Source organism: Cnephaeus nilssonii (genome assembly GCF_951640355.1).
Source record: "Cnephaeus nilssonii genome assembly, chromosome: 2".
Lineage (NCBI taxonomy): Eukaryota > Metazoa > Chordata > Mammalia > Chiroptera > Vespertilionidae > Cnephaeus > Cnephaeus nilssonii.
The window spans coordinates 22,674,959-22,692,480 of NC_137073.1; the positions used below are offsets into that span (position 1 = coordinate 22,674,959).

General features: G+C 49.6%; 1 protein-coding gene across 1 annotated transcript in view; it reads right to left on the bottom strand.

Annotated features, from left to right (window-relative positions):
* The window catches only part of LITAF (lipopolysaccharide induced TNF factor), a 34,085-nt gene extending 19,776 nt beyond the window's left edge, over positions 1–14,309 (bottom strand). The window contains exon 1 of the mRNA XM_079785294.1: positions 14,196–14,309. The gene's annotated coding sequence lies outside the window, so the exon portion shown is untranslated. The remainder of the gene's footprint in view (positions 1–14,195) is intronic.
* Between the last annotated feature and the right edge of the window lie 3,213 nt (positions 14,310–17,522).

A 17,522-nucleotide genomic window follows, 5' to 3' on the forward strand; every position in this document is an offset into this window, starting at 1 on the left:
ATTGCTCAAGATACAAAGGGCTTCATGGCAAAATCCAATCGGAAAATGACCCGGTGGGGAAACCGAGGCCACTGAGCTCAGACAGGTCACAGGAGGGACCTCTCTGCCTGGTGCCCAGATGTGGCATTTTCGGAAACATCTGTCTGTGTTCCCCTGACACTGACAAGCGTGGACAGGTACCCCTCATGAACCGTGGCCTGGCCTACTGAACACCCAACAGTCACTCCGAGGAAAGAGAGGGCATGAAAAAAATGTGAGCAGGCAGGGCACGGGAAGGGGAATGAAAATTGCCGAAAGGAAACAGTATTACGACAATGGAATCTGAAGGCAGGTCGAGTGTTTAAGAGCAGAAACTCTGGCACCAGGCTCCCTCAGTTCAAATTCCAACCCTGCCACTTCCAGGCTGGTTGAACCTGGGTGGGCTGCTTGGTTTCTCTGTGGCCTCGGTTTCCTCATCTGGAAAATGGGCTGAAAAAAGTATCTACCCCTTGGAGGGCTGCTGTACTAGTGAAGTCGGTGGGTGTACTCAGAACACTGGGCATGTGGGTTGCTGTAAGCATACAGTTTAATTATTTGCAGGGAAGCTAAGCAAAGCCCAGGGAGGGGGCGGGGGGTCACCTGCCCACGGTGACGCAGAGGTTTCACCGCTAGGGGGCAGGAAGACCCAGGCACAGACCCCTTCACACTGCGTGCATCCCATTCTCGGCAGTGGTTCCAATCTTTCCTTGTGAAAATGTAAAAGCAGAACGCCCCTCTACCCTCAGCCTGGGCCTCAGCCCCTGGGGCTCCCTGCCCCTCTCCCACACCAACGGATTCACCCTCCATCTCCAGCCTCCTTCCCCCCTCCGCCTCCACCCCTCCAAGCCCACTCCATTTCCTGTTCTCTCCCGAAGTTGCCAGGCACCCGCTCTGGAAGGACCGCCTCATGTGGCCTGGCCCTGACCCTCTGTCTCCTGCAAGGGCTGCTCCTTCCCCATCAGTCCTTCTACAGCAGGTCCCTTGGGACTTGGGGATCTGCACACAGTTCCTGTGGTCCCCCTACTCCTGAACCCCACACCCATCGAGCTGACCACGACCATCTCTGGACAACTTCGTTTTCACGTACAAAAAGATCCTCATCTCTCTCCCAAGCAAGGAGGTGCAGTTCAAACACAGAAACAGATGGTCAGGCTTAACATCGGGGGTGAGAAGTCACGTGGACATCTCATACCTGCTAATAGGATGGGGTGAAAAGGGCTTTTCAGCTCTGTGGCCTTCCTCCCCCAAACCTCTGACCCCAAACCTCTGACCCCTCAGGCTCATCATGAGGATACATCAGACAAACCCCAGACCGGACAACTTTTTACAGGAAACCAGGCCAGAACTCCTCAAAACTGCCAAGGTCCGAGAAACCGGAGGAGGAGGAGATGTGACAACTACATACAATGTAGGACCCTGGAACAGAATCCAGTGGAAAACAACTGGTGACCTTCAAATAAAATCTGGAGTTTGGTTAATAGTAAGGTGCCGATGTCAGTTTCTTAGTTGTGACAAACACCTGGTGATGTAAGATGCTAACAATGGGGGAAGCTAGATGGAGTATATGGGACTTCTGCACTAACTCTGCAACTTTTCTGTAAATCTGAAACTACCTTACCTAATAATAGACAAACATGTAAACTGACCATACCTCCGCTACGCCCACAGCCAATCAGTGTGAGTATGCAAATTAACCCAACAAAGATGGCGGTTAATTTGCATATGTACCTGGGTCCCAGGAACATCCTCGGCCCCCAGGTCACTCCGAGCCGGCCATTGGAGGGGCAGGGGTCCCCTGCCCAAGCCTAAAGCCTGGGCGGCCCGAGCCTGCGATTGGAGGGAAGGGGAAAAAATTAACGGAAACATATCCTCAGGTGAGGATAAAAAAAGATAAAGAAAGAAATGTCATATCTTATGAAAGACACATCTTGAAAATGCTTAAAGTCGTCATTTTTCATCGTGAAGGGACTGGAGTCCCTGTTGATGAAAATACCTTGGCAGCTGCGGTGACTGGCAGTGTCTGCAGCAGAGGAGTGATGGGGCTGGCACCTTCCCCTGATCAGCCCAGTCGCCTCCTGCAAAGGGAGGCCAGACTGCGGCTTAGGCCCGCTCCCAACAGGAAGCAGGCCTAAGCCATCAGTAGGACATCCCCTGAGGGCTCCCAGTATGTGAGAGGGGGTAGCCTGGGCTAAAGGACCCCTCCCCAGTGCACGAATTTCGTGCACCGGGCCCCTAGTCCTATATAATAAAGCTGTAATATGCAAATTAACAGTCACACCATCACAAGATGGCTGCATCCGCAGTGGAGGCAGGGTTCCCATAACGAGCAATCAGCAGGGACCTGAGGCTTCATGGAGCCGGGCAGGGTGGGAGACCTGAGGCTGCGCCGCCCGGCCAGCGGGGCTTGACTGGGGACCTCAGGCCGCGCCCCCTGCCCAGCGTGGCTTGACGGGAGACCTCAAGGCGCGCCCCCCCCATCCCGGTGCCAGGCCGGGGGACCTCAGGCCGTGCCCTTCGCCCCGGGCCGGGGAACCTGAGGCCGTGCCCCACGCCCGGCGGGACTTGACTGGGCTGGGGGACCTGAGGCTGTGCCCTCTACCCAGCGTCAGGCCATGGGACCTGAGGCTGCGCTCCCCCCGCACCCGGCGGGGCTTGACAGGGGTGGGGCTGGCCAGATCTGGATCTCACCCAATGGGGGTGAGGCCAGCCAGGTCTGAGGGCGCACATGGGTGGGCGGGGACTTGACTCTGGGTCCCGCGGCGTGCCCCAGGCTCTGACAGGAGGAAGATTTTCATATACATTTTACTAATTTTCTTTTATCTCTGACACTTCTATTATAGAGAAAGGGCAAATAGCAATATTAAAATATTTCCTCTAATTAATTCCCTTTTAATGTGCACGGATTTCGTGCACCGGGCCACTAGTTCTAAAATAAAAGGTTTGTGTTTTTAAAAACTCACAACTGATTACAGGATATTTTTCACCCATCATTAGATCTGCACTTTCACCCTGGCAAAGGGCAAAGCATTTGATTCCACATGGAGCTGCCTGGTTGTGGATGTCACACAGGCCTGGTGGAAAGGTAAACTGAGGCTCACGAAATGGAAGCATCTGCCAAAATTTTAACATGCACGAGTCCTTTGACTCAGCACTTCCCCCTCGAGGAATCTGCATGAGAGATAACCCCATGCATGGGCAAAGTGACAGAACTTTGAGCACACGGGGTATTCACTGCAGTGTTGCTAGAAACCACCTAATTGTCCATCAGCAGGGAGCTGGGTAGATCAGTGATGGCCCATCCTCCCAAGGCAATGGTATCAACCATTAAAACAGAACAAGGAAGTTTTATGTGCAGAAATGCAATAATCCCTAAAACATATCATTGTATGAATAGCTTGGACAGCAATTATAGCAAGTCAGCATGCTCTACAGGCAGTCCTTGGATTACGTCGGAGACCCGTTCCTACGGCGTGACGTAACTCGATTTTCGCCGTAAGTCGGAACCCACCTACATAAGCACCTATGTCACTCACGTGGAGCACATACACAGCAGTAATGAAGTGAAACAGTAAAAAAAAGTTTAAAGAAAGATAACAATTCCTGACCTTTACTTGTGGTAAATAAATAATAAAAAACATAAAGCACATATGTACATATGTCGAAATAACGGAACATATTTTTTTTTTATAAATACTGTAAATGGGAGATGGTGACATAACCACGAAATGACGTAAGTCAAGTCTGATGTAACCCAAGGACTGCCTGTATAATAAAAGGCTAATAGGCAAATCGACCAAATGGCGGAACAACCAGTCGCTATGATGTGCACTGACCACCAGGGGGCAGATGCTCAATGCAGGACTGCCCCATGGCGATCAGTGCGCTCCCACAGGGGAAGCACCACTCAGCCAGAAGCCCTGAGCCCAGCTCACTGCTGGCGAGCACAGCGGCGGTGGCGGTAGCCTCTCCCGCCTCCACGGCAGCGCTAAGGATGTCCAACTGATGGCTTAGGCCTGCTCCCGCGCGGAGCGGGCCTAAGCCGTCAGTTGAACATCCCCTAAGGGCTCCCGGACTGTGAGAGGGCGCAGGCGGGTCTGAGGGACCCGCCCCCCCCCAAGTGCACAAATCTCGTGCACCGGCCTCTAGTTTGTGTATAAGAAGGATATACATATTTCCTTATATAAGATGAATAAAATATCTCTAAAAGGATACACAAGAAACTGGTAACGGTGGCTGGCTGTAAGCAGGAAGGTGAACTGGGGATGCAATGGGACAAACACTTTTCCTATTTATACCCTTGCCGATCTTTTGTATATTGAACCAGAGCAATATTATATAACCAAAATCACATTAAGAAAAATAATTAAATTATATATTTTTTATAACACAATGAATTTAGAATTTATTGATTGTAACAATATATATTTATAATTAAAATAAATTCAATCTTTTAATGGGGGAAAAAGCCTCCTTTGCCAACCCTTATCTGCCTTCCCCAGGCTGGCCTCCTCTGTCCTCCCGCCTCAGGGTGAACTGACATCACACAGCCCTTTGTCCCGTGAACTGGCACTGTATCCCTGCCCCGCACCAGGCCTAGGGCCTCTCCCTGAGTGTTTGCACAGTGATTAAGCTGATCATTTCTATTTGGTGAGATGTGTACTCGACCATTCCTGCTATAGAATTCCCAAATCTGTACCGACCACATCCTATTCACCAAAATAAAGTTCTTCTCTTTGCATTTTGTGCTATGATCCATTTTTCATGGGGGGGGGGGGGGGTTCTGAAGGCTGGTGGTGGACGAGGGGTTGAGGAGACATGCTCTCTCCCTCGATGGCCCTAAGGAGCCCATATAGGAAGATATGGAGGCAGACACAAAGGGGAAACTGAGTCCAGATTCTAAGGCAAGCAAAGGATCTGGGCACCAGGCTGGACCTTCTGAGGAGGGACCTCACACAGGGGTTCTGTTTCACTAACCCTAAGCCCAAGAGCAACTTCAAAACCCCCCAAAAGTATTCAACTCCTGCCAAGGGGAGTTCAGATTCCAAAAATAAGTCTCAAAACCTAGCATATTGGGAGAAGCCAACCACAGCAGAAGCCACCACCAACTCCCCCGTCCGTGTAAACACACATCACAGGCCCCACAGCCCACGGCCAAGGGGGTCCTCCCCCCAGATTACGTCTAAACACAACGAAAATGCCACTCCCATAATTTCTGGTGTGGCTTCATTCTGACTGACAGTCTCTTTCAACATCGCTCCCCAGAAAGTATCTTAACCAAGTTCTCAAATCGATCCCACACGTCTCTTGGCCTTCTTAAAATGAGCAAAAAATAAATAAATAAGAACATGTTTGTGTCGGCCATGCTAGCCCAGGCGGCCCCAGGTCCAACCTGGGCTGATGCTAGCCCCAGTCCGCCTCTCCTCCTGCCGATTCACAGCTCCCTCCCGAAGTCCCACCGCTGGGAAACCAGGCCCGGGGCATAAGGGCTCCAGGTAAAGTAAGAGTTACTAGTGAACTTGGGCGCCTCCTATGAGAAAGGTAAACAACCTGGACATCTGGCTTAATGATAACATCTACACTCCCGGGAGTCCTATATTTGCTTATTTCCTCAATTTTGGCTCTATTCCAGATGACTGCAGGTACTGTAATTGTCATGTCGTTGAAAACTATGGAAAACAATAGTCTCCCCTTTAGCAAGACTTAGGAATAAAGTGAGACTGGGTATTAAACATTACGCTTTCTGCTCTTTTCATTCCCCCGGACCTAACCCACCCCCCTCCAGCCCTTGTGACATATGCCTTCCTCATGCGTCCTAATTACTTCCTGTCTGCAAGTTAGATTTTGTTGCCCAAATGGACCACGTTACAGCCCTCCAGGCCAAGCCAGGGCTGTTCTGTTTCTCTGGATTCCCCACAGGGCTTTGGGAAAGCGGAACACAGCCTACCTCTGTGTAGAGCTGAGATTTCATGCACATATCTGACCTATATCACCTCAGACAACAGGCTGAGGGATTGGGGAGACATGGACCCTCCCTCCATGGCATATTTATAATGCCAGCTCTTTTGAAGTGTATATTTCTTTTTTAATTTAAATTATTTATTGTTGAAAGTATTACATGTCTCCTTTTCCCCCACTGACCTCTCCCTGGCCACTCTCCCCCCACCTCCCAGCACATGTCCCGCCCCCCTACTGTCTGAGTCCTTTGGTTATGCTTATATGCATGCGTATAAGTCCTTTGGTTGATCTCTCACCACCCCCACCCCCACCCACTCTCCCCTGCCTTCCCTCTGAGGCTCGATGGCCTATTCGATGATTCCATGTCTCTGGATCTATTTTAGTTCAGAGAGGAAGGGAGAGGGAGAGAGAGATAGAAACATCAATGATGAGAATCATTGACCAGCTGCCTCCCACACGCTCCCTACTAGAGATCAAGCCCGCAACCTGGGCATGTGATCTCCTGGTTCATAGGTTGATGCTCAACCACTGAGCCACACCTGCCGGGTGGAAGGGTGTATTTTTTAAATGAAGAAGACAAGTCTTCCTTACAGCATTCCAAGTGATAAGCATCGACAACCTCCCCTCTAGGAGGTGGAGCCTCATCTCTTCCTTCCAACTCCTGGGTGGGAGCTGGATTTAGCGTCTTGTCCTATATAATAAAGAGGTAATATGCAAATTGACCATCACTCCAACACACAAGATGGCCGCCCCTATGTGGTCAAAGATGGCCGCCTCCATGTGGACACAAGATGGCCGCCACAAGATGGCCAGCAGGGGAGGGCAGTTGTGGGCGACCAGGCCGGCAGGGGAGGACAGTTGGGAGAGACCAGGTCTGCAGGGGAGGGCAGTTGGGGGCGACCAGCCCAGCAGGGGAGAGCAGTTAGGGGTGACCAGGCTGGCAGGGGAGGGCAGTTGTAGGGGACCAGGCCTGCAGGGGAGGGCAGTTGGGAGGGACAAGGCCTGTAGGAGAGAGCAGTTGCGGGGGGACCAGGCCTGTAGGAGAGGGAAGTTGGGGGGGACCAGGCCTGCAGGGGAGGGCAGTTGGGGGGACCAGGCCTGCAGGGAGGGCAATTGGGGGGAACCAGGCCAGCAGGGGAGGGCAGTTGGGGGCGACCAGGCTGGCAGGGGAGGGCAGTTGGGGGTGACCAGGCCAGCAGGGGAGAGCAGTTAGAAGCAACCAGGCTGGCAGGGGAGGGCAGTTGGGGGCGACCCAGCCTGCAGAGGAGGGCAGCTAGGGATGACCAGGCCAGCAGGGGAGGGCAGTTAGGGGCAATCGGGCTGGCAGGGGAGGGCATTTAGGGGGGGACCAGCTTGCCAAGGGAAGGAAGTTAGGGGTGACCAGGCCAGCAGGGGAGGGCAGTTGGGGGCGACCAGGCCTGTAGGGGAGGGCAGTTTGGGGTAACCAGGCCTGCAGGGGAGGGCAGTTAGGGTAAGGTGACCAGATTTTAACATTGGTAAAGCGGGACACCATTGACCGGGGGGGAGGGAGGAGCAGTTCTTGATTAAAAATTTGGTCTATATGGAGCAACAAAAATTTTCATAGAACGCAAAAATAGTATTGTAATATGTTTTTTTAAATTTCAACATAAGTATAATTTACAAATATAATAAATAAAAAATTATGTATAGTATTATTTTATTATTTGGCATATTTCTCATTTGAGTGAATTTTTTTAGTAGATTGCTGTCGTTGTTTAAAAGGTCATGAATTTGCCGTAACGTAAGTCGTAAGTGTCACTTTCAAGGCCGGCGCTAGACTTTTTGCCGCCACTATAAAATATAAATAATATGAGTACTGTCTGCTAAATTCAAGAAAATTTATGTATTTATGAAATAAATAAATTACTTACCTAAATTATCTGAATAGCTGATTTGTAATGACATCACTTGTTTAACTAGCTTACTAGCATGCAGTATGATGTGTATCGTCTGAGAGACAGTTACAAAATGTTTTCGTCGTTGCCAATCCCAAATAATGCCATTGTTCATTAAGTCCAAACAATGGTGGTCAAATTCTAACAACTTATCAACAATGCGAACTTTGATAAGCAGTTCTCGATAATCAGTTCTCAACAATCATTTGTTATTATTAAAGTTTAACATTATAATATTAACAAAAATAATATAAAACTCATATCCTGGCTAAATAGCCACATGGCCGCCGAAAACCGTATATTCCCTTCCCGTTCTCCCGCTGTTCCCTAGTTTGTCGTGCATTCTTTCCAAAAATCAGGACTTTTTTAAAACGCCACGGGATGCAGGACAAATTGTTAAAAATCGGGACTGTCCCGCCAAAAGCAGGACGTCTGGTCACCTTAAGTTAGGGGCCACCAGACCTGCAGGGGAGGGCAGTTAGGGGTGACCATGCCGGCAGGGGAGGGCAGTTATGGGCAATCGAGTCAGCAGGAGGGCAGTTAGGCGTCGATCAGGCTGGCAGGGGAGTGGTTAGGGGGTGAACAGGCTGGCAGGCAGAAGCAGTTAGGGGCAATCAGGTAGGCAGGCAGGTGAGCGGTTGGGAGCCAGCAGTCCTGGATTGTGAGAGGGATGTCCCAGATTGGAGAGGGTGCAAACTGGGCTGAGGGACACACCCCCATGCATGAATTTCATGCACCGGGCCTCTAGTCCTAGATAATCTATATATATAAAAGGCTAATATACAAAGTGTCCCCTAGGGAATTCAACCAGGAGACCAGGAGCTTGATCACTTGCTATGACGTGCGCTGACCACCAAAGGGCAGCGTGGAAAGAAGGAAGACCCCAGCCAGCAGCCGGAAGGCCCCAATCGGCCCTGATCACCGGCCAGGCCTAGGGACCCTACCCATGCACAAATTTTGTGCACCGGGCCTCTAGTAAGATAATAAAAGGCTAATATGCAAATTGACTGAACAGTGGAACAATCAGTCGCTATGACGTGCACTGACCACCAGGGGGCAGACGCTCAATGCAGGAGCTGCCCCCTGGTGGTCAGTGTGCTCCTACAGGGGGAGCGCTGCTCAGCCAGAAGCCGGGCTCCGTGGCGGTGGTGGGAGCCTCTCCCACCTCTGCAGCAGTGGTAAGAATGTCTGACTACTGGCTTAGGCCCACTAAGCTGGCAGTCGGGCATCCCCCGAGGGCTCCCGGACTGCGAGAGGGTGCAGCCCCAGGTGATGTGATGTAACGGGAAGGGCACTTCACCTCTGTGGCATTCTTCCACAAACCCATAACCCCTGTGTAATCATGACAAAAGCATCAGACAAACCCAACTTGAGGAAAATTCTACAAAATCTCTGCCTGGTACTCCTCAAACACAGTCCTGAAAAACAAGAAAAGTTGAGAAACTAGCCGATGAGAACACTGGGAGACGGGGGATTAAAAGCAATGTGGTACCTTGGATGGGACCTTGGGACAGAAAAATGGACATCAGTGGAAACACTGGAGTTTGGTTAACAGTGAGGTACCAGTGTCAGTTTCTTAGTGTGACAAATGTGCCACAGTGACGATGTAAGATGTTGACAACAGGGGAACTGGGTGAGAGTACATGGGGACCCCTGTATTAACTGCAATTTTCCTGCAAATCTAAAATTAAACTGTAAGGTGAACTGGGGCAGGTAGGCCTCGTCCAAAGTCGTTCAAGTTCAATTATGCACGTGCATGTGTGTGTGTGTGTGTGTGTGTGTGTGTGTGTGTTAAAAAAAGAAAGTATGTTTTTAATTGTATTTGGTTAAATGCAAAAGATTAAGTGGAGGCGGGGTTTCTAATATTTCTAATTGGGGAAGTTAAACAAATTAGGGTTTCTAATATTTCTAGTTGGGGAGGTTTAAGAAAGAAAGAAAAATATACCCCCAAATTTAATTGAATGATCAGGCCTTAAGATTTAAGGAATCTCCCCAACTCCTACCAGCTGAATATACATTAATACCCCACACATCTGTACCCCCTCCCTGAAGGTGTAGACTTTAAAAGACGCACAAAGTGGTCGTAACCACATGTTGGTAATAAACTCTTCTAAAAATACATCTTCATGATGTGTACAGGACTGTTTTCTAGACTTAGGTATCAGACCAACACACAAAAGGACAAGGCCTTCAGAGAGAAGATAAAGCAGTGTTTTCACCACCAACTTAATCCTCTAACATCAGTTCTTTCAGGAGGAAAAAAAGGAAGATTATTCAATTCCATTCCCCGCCTCCACTCTCCAGCCCCAGAAAAGAAACCCAGGAGACATCCCGGAATATGTGCCTAACAGAAGTGACCCCAGGAGACCCCAAGGAAGAAAGGATTCCTTCAGCAAAAGAAGGGCACGCATGCAAATTGTCAGGTCTCCAAAGAAAATGGCTCCGTTTGTACACAAGGTGGAGGGCCTGCTGGGGAAGGCCCCAAATATCTGGTCTTTTCCTGTCTCTGGAGAAAAGGGTTCTTTACAACAATGTGAGCATAAGTGAAACCTGACTACAAACGCCCGAAGGAACTCCTTCACTTGTGCATTTATTAAATGGAGCGTCGCTCAAAATTCTTAAAGTAAGGGCCACTGGCTAGCCATCTTTAAAATACAAAGACTCCGAAAGGCTGTTTTTGTTGTAATGGAATTTAACCTGCAAATGGCTCCAGAAAATGTCCAACATACATGATGTTTCTTAAACTCTTAAGTTAATAAGGAGGAAGAATTTAGACAAAAGAGGAAATTGGGATCTCCAGCCATCTTCGGGGAAGGAAGTGAGAAATTGTACCATGGTGTTAGGCCCGTGGTCGGCAAACTGCGGCTCGCGAGCCACATGGGGCTCTTTGGCCCCTTGAGAGTGGCTCTTCCACAAAATACCACGGCCTGGGCGAGTCTATTCTGAAGAAGTGGCGTTAGAAGAAGTTTAAGTTTAAAAAAACTGGCTCTCAAAAGAAATTTCAATCGTACTGTTGATATTTGGCTCTGTTGACTAATGAGTTTGCCGACCACAGTGTTAGGCTATTCAAATTCAGTATACTTCCATAAAAATACAGAAGCTCATAGTGAAATTTTCAGAGAAATGCTTTCAAATTCCATCTTCTGAATTCAATCTGTTTCTGCAGGGCGGTATATTCCACAAGTCAAAGATAAATTTACCACAACCTGAAAGCCAGGTTCAAACAGAGCGTGAGTACAAAGTACAGTGAATTGTGGAATGGAAAATGCTTCGATTGGGGAGAACCAGAGAGGGCAATTTCCCTCTGGATTCCTGGTGAAACCACATCCCCAGTTTCCACATGAATGATGGTTTTTGGTGAAACTGTGCAATGAGAACATGAATGGGACTGCATCAAGAGACCAAAGTGTGTGTACCCTGATTGCAACTTCATTAAAAAAACAGGCACCATGACAAAAGACCAGGCCGCTGAATTAACAAACAAACGTGCTAGCCGTTTCGTTCACACGGTGAGAGTGGCCTCATTTTTTCCTATCTCCCACACTTTCTGTAATATTGTTATTGTCTATATCAATGTAAAAAATATCAATGCATTATCTATGAGTAACCTTTCTGGACTCAAGGTTCAGGCAAGACCGTGCTAAGCTCTTAAATTTACCCCAGGAACACGGTCAATGCTAAAGCTCCCTGAGCTAAATAGTTTCAATTCTCCATCAGTTAACACCAATAAGAAAGCAATACAGAAGAAAAAGTGCCTCAGGCATTCAGGATCCAGGTGAATTAACTTCCTACCTACTAGGAGGTGAGCAGAAAATCACTACAGGCACCCTCGATTCTGTCCATGCCTTACACCCTATGGAATTACACACAGTTCTTCTACTGAAATAAGTAAGTTGAAGGGACTTCATTAGGTACGGAAGTGTTACCACAGCTGCCCAGAGCGCCAACGCAGATTCAAACAACAGGATGAAATGTTGAGGATTCAGGAAAGTACCCCTTTAGGCTCAAATAACAATTTTTACTGTAAGTAAACACCAATTAAGTGCAGAACAGGCCACGGGCAGCCCAATGAGCACCAAAGACATCCCAGACACGTCTGTACTAAAGAGACAGAGTTAAGGAGGTCTGTTTGCCTGAAGAGGTGGATCCCCTCACCCACAGGGCTGTTTTCACAGCAGCAAAAGCAGCACAGAGGACGAGTCCCATACCAAGACTCTGGGACGTCCTCGTGTGGATCCACAGCTGTGGGGAGATTCACTTTGGGCAGGAGAATTTTAAGTCCCTGATGCGCACCAGCCTATCCTCAGACCTCTGGCCATCCACACCTCTGGCCAGCATGGGTGGTCGATGGCCGCAATGCATGTTTATGTCCTTGAAAATTAACTTGGTCTGGAAATGCCTTCTGGCTCCTTCCCGCTCAGTGGTCCCCCTCTTAGTGCCCTCAGCCCTGGGTATGTCTGTGCCTCCTCCAAAGCTCTGTTCAGATGCTTCTGCAAACGTGGAATGCTGCCCACCATGTCCACATGTCCCTCTGCCCAAGGTGCTCAGGCCTCAGCTTTGCTACTAAACTTTTCTTGGTTAACAAGCTCGTAGCACCCTCCCTCCCATGCCTCCCAACCCCCTTCCAGGCATTAGTGAGCACTGGCTCTTGCACAACTGTGTGTTTCCACTTTCCACCCACAGCGTCAACCCCTCAGGACCAGGAACCCTTTCTCCCGTGTCCTTTCCAGGGCAAAGGTAGCCCTTGATTTCCCCCACAGCCAGCCCACAAAACGGACTGAAGGAACAAAGGGAAATTCACTCACCAAAGAGAGGGCATTACTTCAGTCTAGTCTTTTAGAGATTTTTACCCAATTGATCCTCCGGCTCAGATCCATCACCAAGTCACGTAATCCATGGAAACATTACATCAAGGATACTTTTCCAAATGTGAATAAAAGCATCTATTATTAATGCCTTAAAGTAACAGGAAAGAGGGAAGATAGCCCTCTCCCATTGTAGAGCGACGGTAAGTGTTTCTTAGAGAGTCTGGTGCACATTAGGATCCAAAGCCAGGGCTGGCTGTGGGGAAGGCCAAGTGCAGCAGGGGTGTTATTCTAGCCAGAGAGAGCGAGTCACCTGCTCTCTGGATCCTGATCCAGCTGTGATAAAGCCAGACGGTGGTAGAATCCCAGACACAATCTCTCTTTACAGGCATCCAGGTGAGTCTCCATTTAAAAGAGCCACCCTGAGAAGGCCCAGGGGGCGGGGGGTAGGAAAGTAAGTGAGGCACACATTCATGCAAACCATGGTTTTTCCTTAAAAGGTCCCCAGGAGGACGGAGGGGCCAACTTTCCTTCCAGGCAGCCCCTGAACCAAGGCCCAGGGGAAAGATTTATCCCCCGGTCCGCCCTCCTCCCCCGCACTAACCTGGATCAGGAGCTCCTGGCGTAACACCCAACCCACTGCCCAGATGCACACTGACCTGGAAAGCTGAGGGGAGGGCACCTGCCCCGCGTGGCGGGAGGGGCCATGTCCGCCTCGGCCACGGGTTCCCGTGCCTGTGCCACCAGCACTCATCCTGACGGGAAACGGGCAGACTCTGCGCTCCCAGGGCGCCCATCTCAGGGCGGGGGCGCCTGGCCCGCCAAGCCTCCCATGGCGTTGTGGCCCGGATTTTCACTTCCTGAAGCTCCCCGGGCCCCCAGGTGTCCACACAGGCACCCACTGAGGGCGGCCCGGGACCCGGCGAGGATCCCCGGAGGAAAGGACAAAAGCGCCGATGTCGTGGCCCCTAGAAGCCGAATTTCTGAGACCTGCGTCCGGAAACTGGTGGGGTTTTGTCTGGTTTGGTTTCTAAGTCCCCGCGGGGGGGGGATGATTCTGGAAATCTCAACTTTAAGATCGCAGGCGCCAGAGCGAACCCCGGCTTTCCGGAGAGGACTCGGGGCGTCCTTTCCGCGGAGGGCGCACCGCGCACCCGCAGGGGCGCGACCCCACCGCACGCGATCGGCGGACGACCGGCCCACTCGGGGAGCAAGAGCGGAACCCCGCCTGTCCCACGGCCAAGACGGCGCTGGGAGGCTGGAGACCCGCCCGCGCCGGCCCCGCGACCAAGTGCTAGCCGGAGCCCTGCGCGCCCCGCCCGGTCTCGCACCCCGGGACCCGCCTGGTTCCTGGGCCGCCGCAACAGGCACGAAGCCTCGGGACTCCCGGCCTCAGCTGCCCCGCATCCCGGGCAGGTGCTCCCAGCCCGGGAGCCCCTCGGCTCCCGCTCCCGCCCCGCCGCCGCGCCCCCATCGGCGTCCAGCCGCTCGCCGCACTCACCGCCGCTCGCGCCGCCAGTCGAGCCGGGAGGTCTGAGCCCGCAGCGCAGGCGGCGCGCGGCTGGACTCGCTGGGGCGGAGCTGCTGCCCGGGCTTCCGGATCCTCCCCGCCTCCGCGCGCTGCCGGGACCCGCGCCCCGTGCCTTGGACACCCCTGATCCACCCTCCCGATTTCGGCCCCCCTTGCCCTCCGCACTCCTCTAGTCCCCCATTTCTGGCATTCCTTCTCCTCCCCCACCCTCAGACACCCGGACCACCAACCTCGAATCCCAGATCCCGCGTTGAGGAATCCCCCGCTCCCTATCCTTGTGAGGGGGGCCTGGATATCCCCGTAAGTCAAATCTGGACATTCAGGCGCATCCAGACAGCCCAAGATACTCCTGGTGCCTTTGGGCAAGTCAGTTTCTCTGGGCCTCAGTTTCCTGTCTGCAAAATGGGCACAACCGTACCTATCTCATAAGATCTAGTGAAAATTAACTGAGATAATGCAGGCAAAGGGTTTAGCACAGGTTGTGTTAAAGAAAACCTAGCTGCTATTTTTCTACCTTGTATGTCGCAGAATGGCCTGTGGCCCCTAAGTACGGTCTCACTTTATCGCTAAAAAGCTCTGGAAATCAGCAACTCCTGTTTCAACAGCCACTCAACCCTCTGTCCCTAAATGGGTGCTTCCTGCCTATTTGATAAGAGCCCATCTGCCTGCTACAGTAATAGCAGCAGTCCTAACCCAGCAAGGTTCCCTGGTGAGTCTTTAAATGAGCTTGTGCTTGGCTTTGAGAATATAGAACTCTGGAGGTAGACGGGACCCTAACGTGGCGGTCTGGAGACATGCCACTTGGGCTGACAGTTTATGAACCCTGTCATGAGTGGATTCATAGACCTGGGGCCTAGAACTCCTCTGGTGGTGGAATCTCCGGCCTTTACACCGAGACAGGGAGACAATGAGACCCACACAGGGAGAGTGACTTGCCCAAGGTCCCACAGCAAACTGTCCTCTCCATCCCTGTCCAAAGCACTCACCACCTTTCACTATGTCAACCCCGCTACCATCAACCATGCATGTGTTACCCAATCAGAGGAGGAGATTTCAAAGTCCTCCAAGCATGGGGAGTTGTGAGGTACATGTTATTAGGAAGGCCAATCTTTTAGTGAACCTAAAACTGCTTTTTAAAATTGTCTTGCCCGTCTGGTGTGGCTCAGTGTTTGAGTGTTGACCTATAAACCAGGAGGTCACAGTTGGATTCCCGGTCAGGGCATATGCCTGGGTTGCAGGCTCAATCCCCAGTAGGGAACGTGCAGGAGGCAGCTGATCAATGATTCTATCTCTTCATTGGTGTTTCTCTCTCTGTAACCTCCCCCTTCCTTTTTGGAATCAACAAAAATATATATTTTAAAAGAAATATAAACAGAAATTTTAAAATTGTCTTTTTTTTTTAAAGAAAATAGTTCTGGAGATAAATGGTATTGATAGTTGCACAACATTGTGAATGCGCTTAATGCCAGTGAGATGTACACTTAAAAAAAGTTAAAATGGTAAATTTTACGTTATGTATGTTTTTACCACAAAACAATAAAATTAAGTTAAATTAAAAATGGGCAAAGGACTTGAATAGACATTTCTAAAAGGAGATATACCAATGGCCAACAAGCACATGAAAAAATGCTCAATATTGTTAGTCATCAGGGAAATACAAATGAAAACCACAATGAGATACCACCCCATTGCCCCTGTAGCGGTCATAAAATTTTTTTCAATGGAAGTAAGTGTTGGGAAGGATGTGAAGAAATTGAACCCCTCATATGTTGCTGGTAGGAATATAAAATGGTGCAGTTATGCCCTAGCTGGTTTGGCTCAGTGGATAAAGCTTTGGACTGCGGACTGAAGGATCCCAGGTTTGATTCCAGTCAAGGGCACATGCCTGGGTTGCAGGCTCAATCCCTAGTAGGGGGCGTGCAGGAGGCAGCCGATCAATGATTCTCTCTCATCATTGATGTTTCTATCTCTCCCTCTCCCTTTCTCTCTGAAATCAATAAAAATATATATATTAAAAAATAATAAAAATAAAATGGTGCAGTTACTCCTTCACCATAGGTATTCAAACGAAAATTAATACAGGAATATACACAGCAGCAATATTCACAATAGTCAAAAGGTGGGGAAAAACAAATATCCATCAACTGATTAATGGAATACCCATATGATGGAATATTATTTGGTCATAAAGAGGAAGGAAGTACTGATACATGTTACAATGTGGATAAAACTTGAAAACAATGTGCTAAGTGAACGAAGCCAGTCACCAAAGGTCACATGTCGTATGGTTCCATCTACGTGAAATTCTGAGAATACGCAGCTCCATAGAGACAGAAAGCTGATGAGTGGTCGCCAGGGGCTGGGAGGAACAGGAAGTGACCGCTAATGGCTATGGGGTTTCTTTCTGGGATGCCAAACGCGTTCTGGAAGTTGACAACAGTGGCATGTACCGTCGGTGTGCACAATATTTGGAATGTGCTAAATGCCACTGAACTGTAGAGTTTAAAATGTTAAACTGTATGTTACGTGAATATTACCTCAATTTTAATAAAAGTAAACCAGGCATCTCATGTATGCCCTGTTTGGACACAGAAGGAGGGGGCACACACAGCGTTACATGACATCTGACTGTTTTCTCTTTCCACTGAAGACTTCACAGCTGTGCCCTAACCCAAAAGGGTCCAGAACTAGATCTGGGAAGCAGACACCCACGCCAACACCGTGGAATCGCAGGAACTGGGCAGAAAAGGAGAGACTTCCTCGGGGTGAGAGTTCCTCGTTCTACTTTTAAAATGACAGCAGCCTGAGGACAAGGCAGGTTGCCTAAAAAAATACAAAATATGATACATTTTTGTTTAAAAGAAAAATACACATACACACACACATACACACACACACACACACCTGGAAAGAAGTCGTCATGCTTTTTCAAGGATACAGCACACTATAAAAAGTTGTCTCTGAGTGATATAAATTAGGATTTTTTTTTCTCCTTTTGCTACTCTCCATTATCTCACATTTCAAGAACAAATACAAATTGCTTTAAAAAAGAAAACTAATTTTCAAGAAAGGAATTCGGTTTCCAGAAATAGCCTCCACGGACTGGTCTGTGTTATTCATAATAATGAATTCTGGTAACTAATGTTTCCATAACACCTCTTCCATTTCCAAAACACATTTCCCACGCACATCACACAATTCATCCTCTCGAAAGCAGACCTTCAGACTGCTGAGTTATGCAGATGGGGATACTGAGGCCAGGGGGAGGAGAGACTTGACTAGGTAGCACCCCGACCC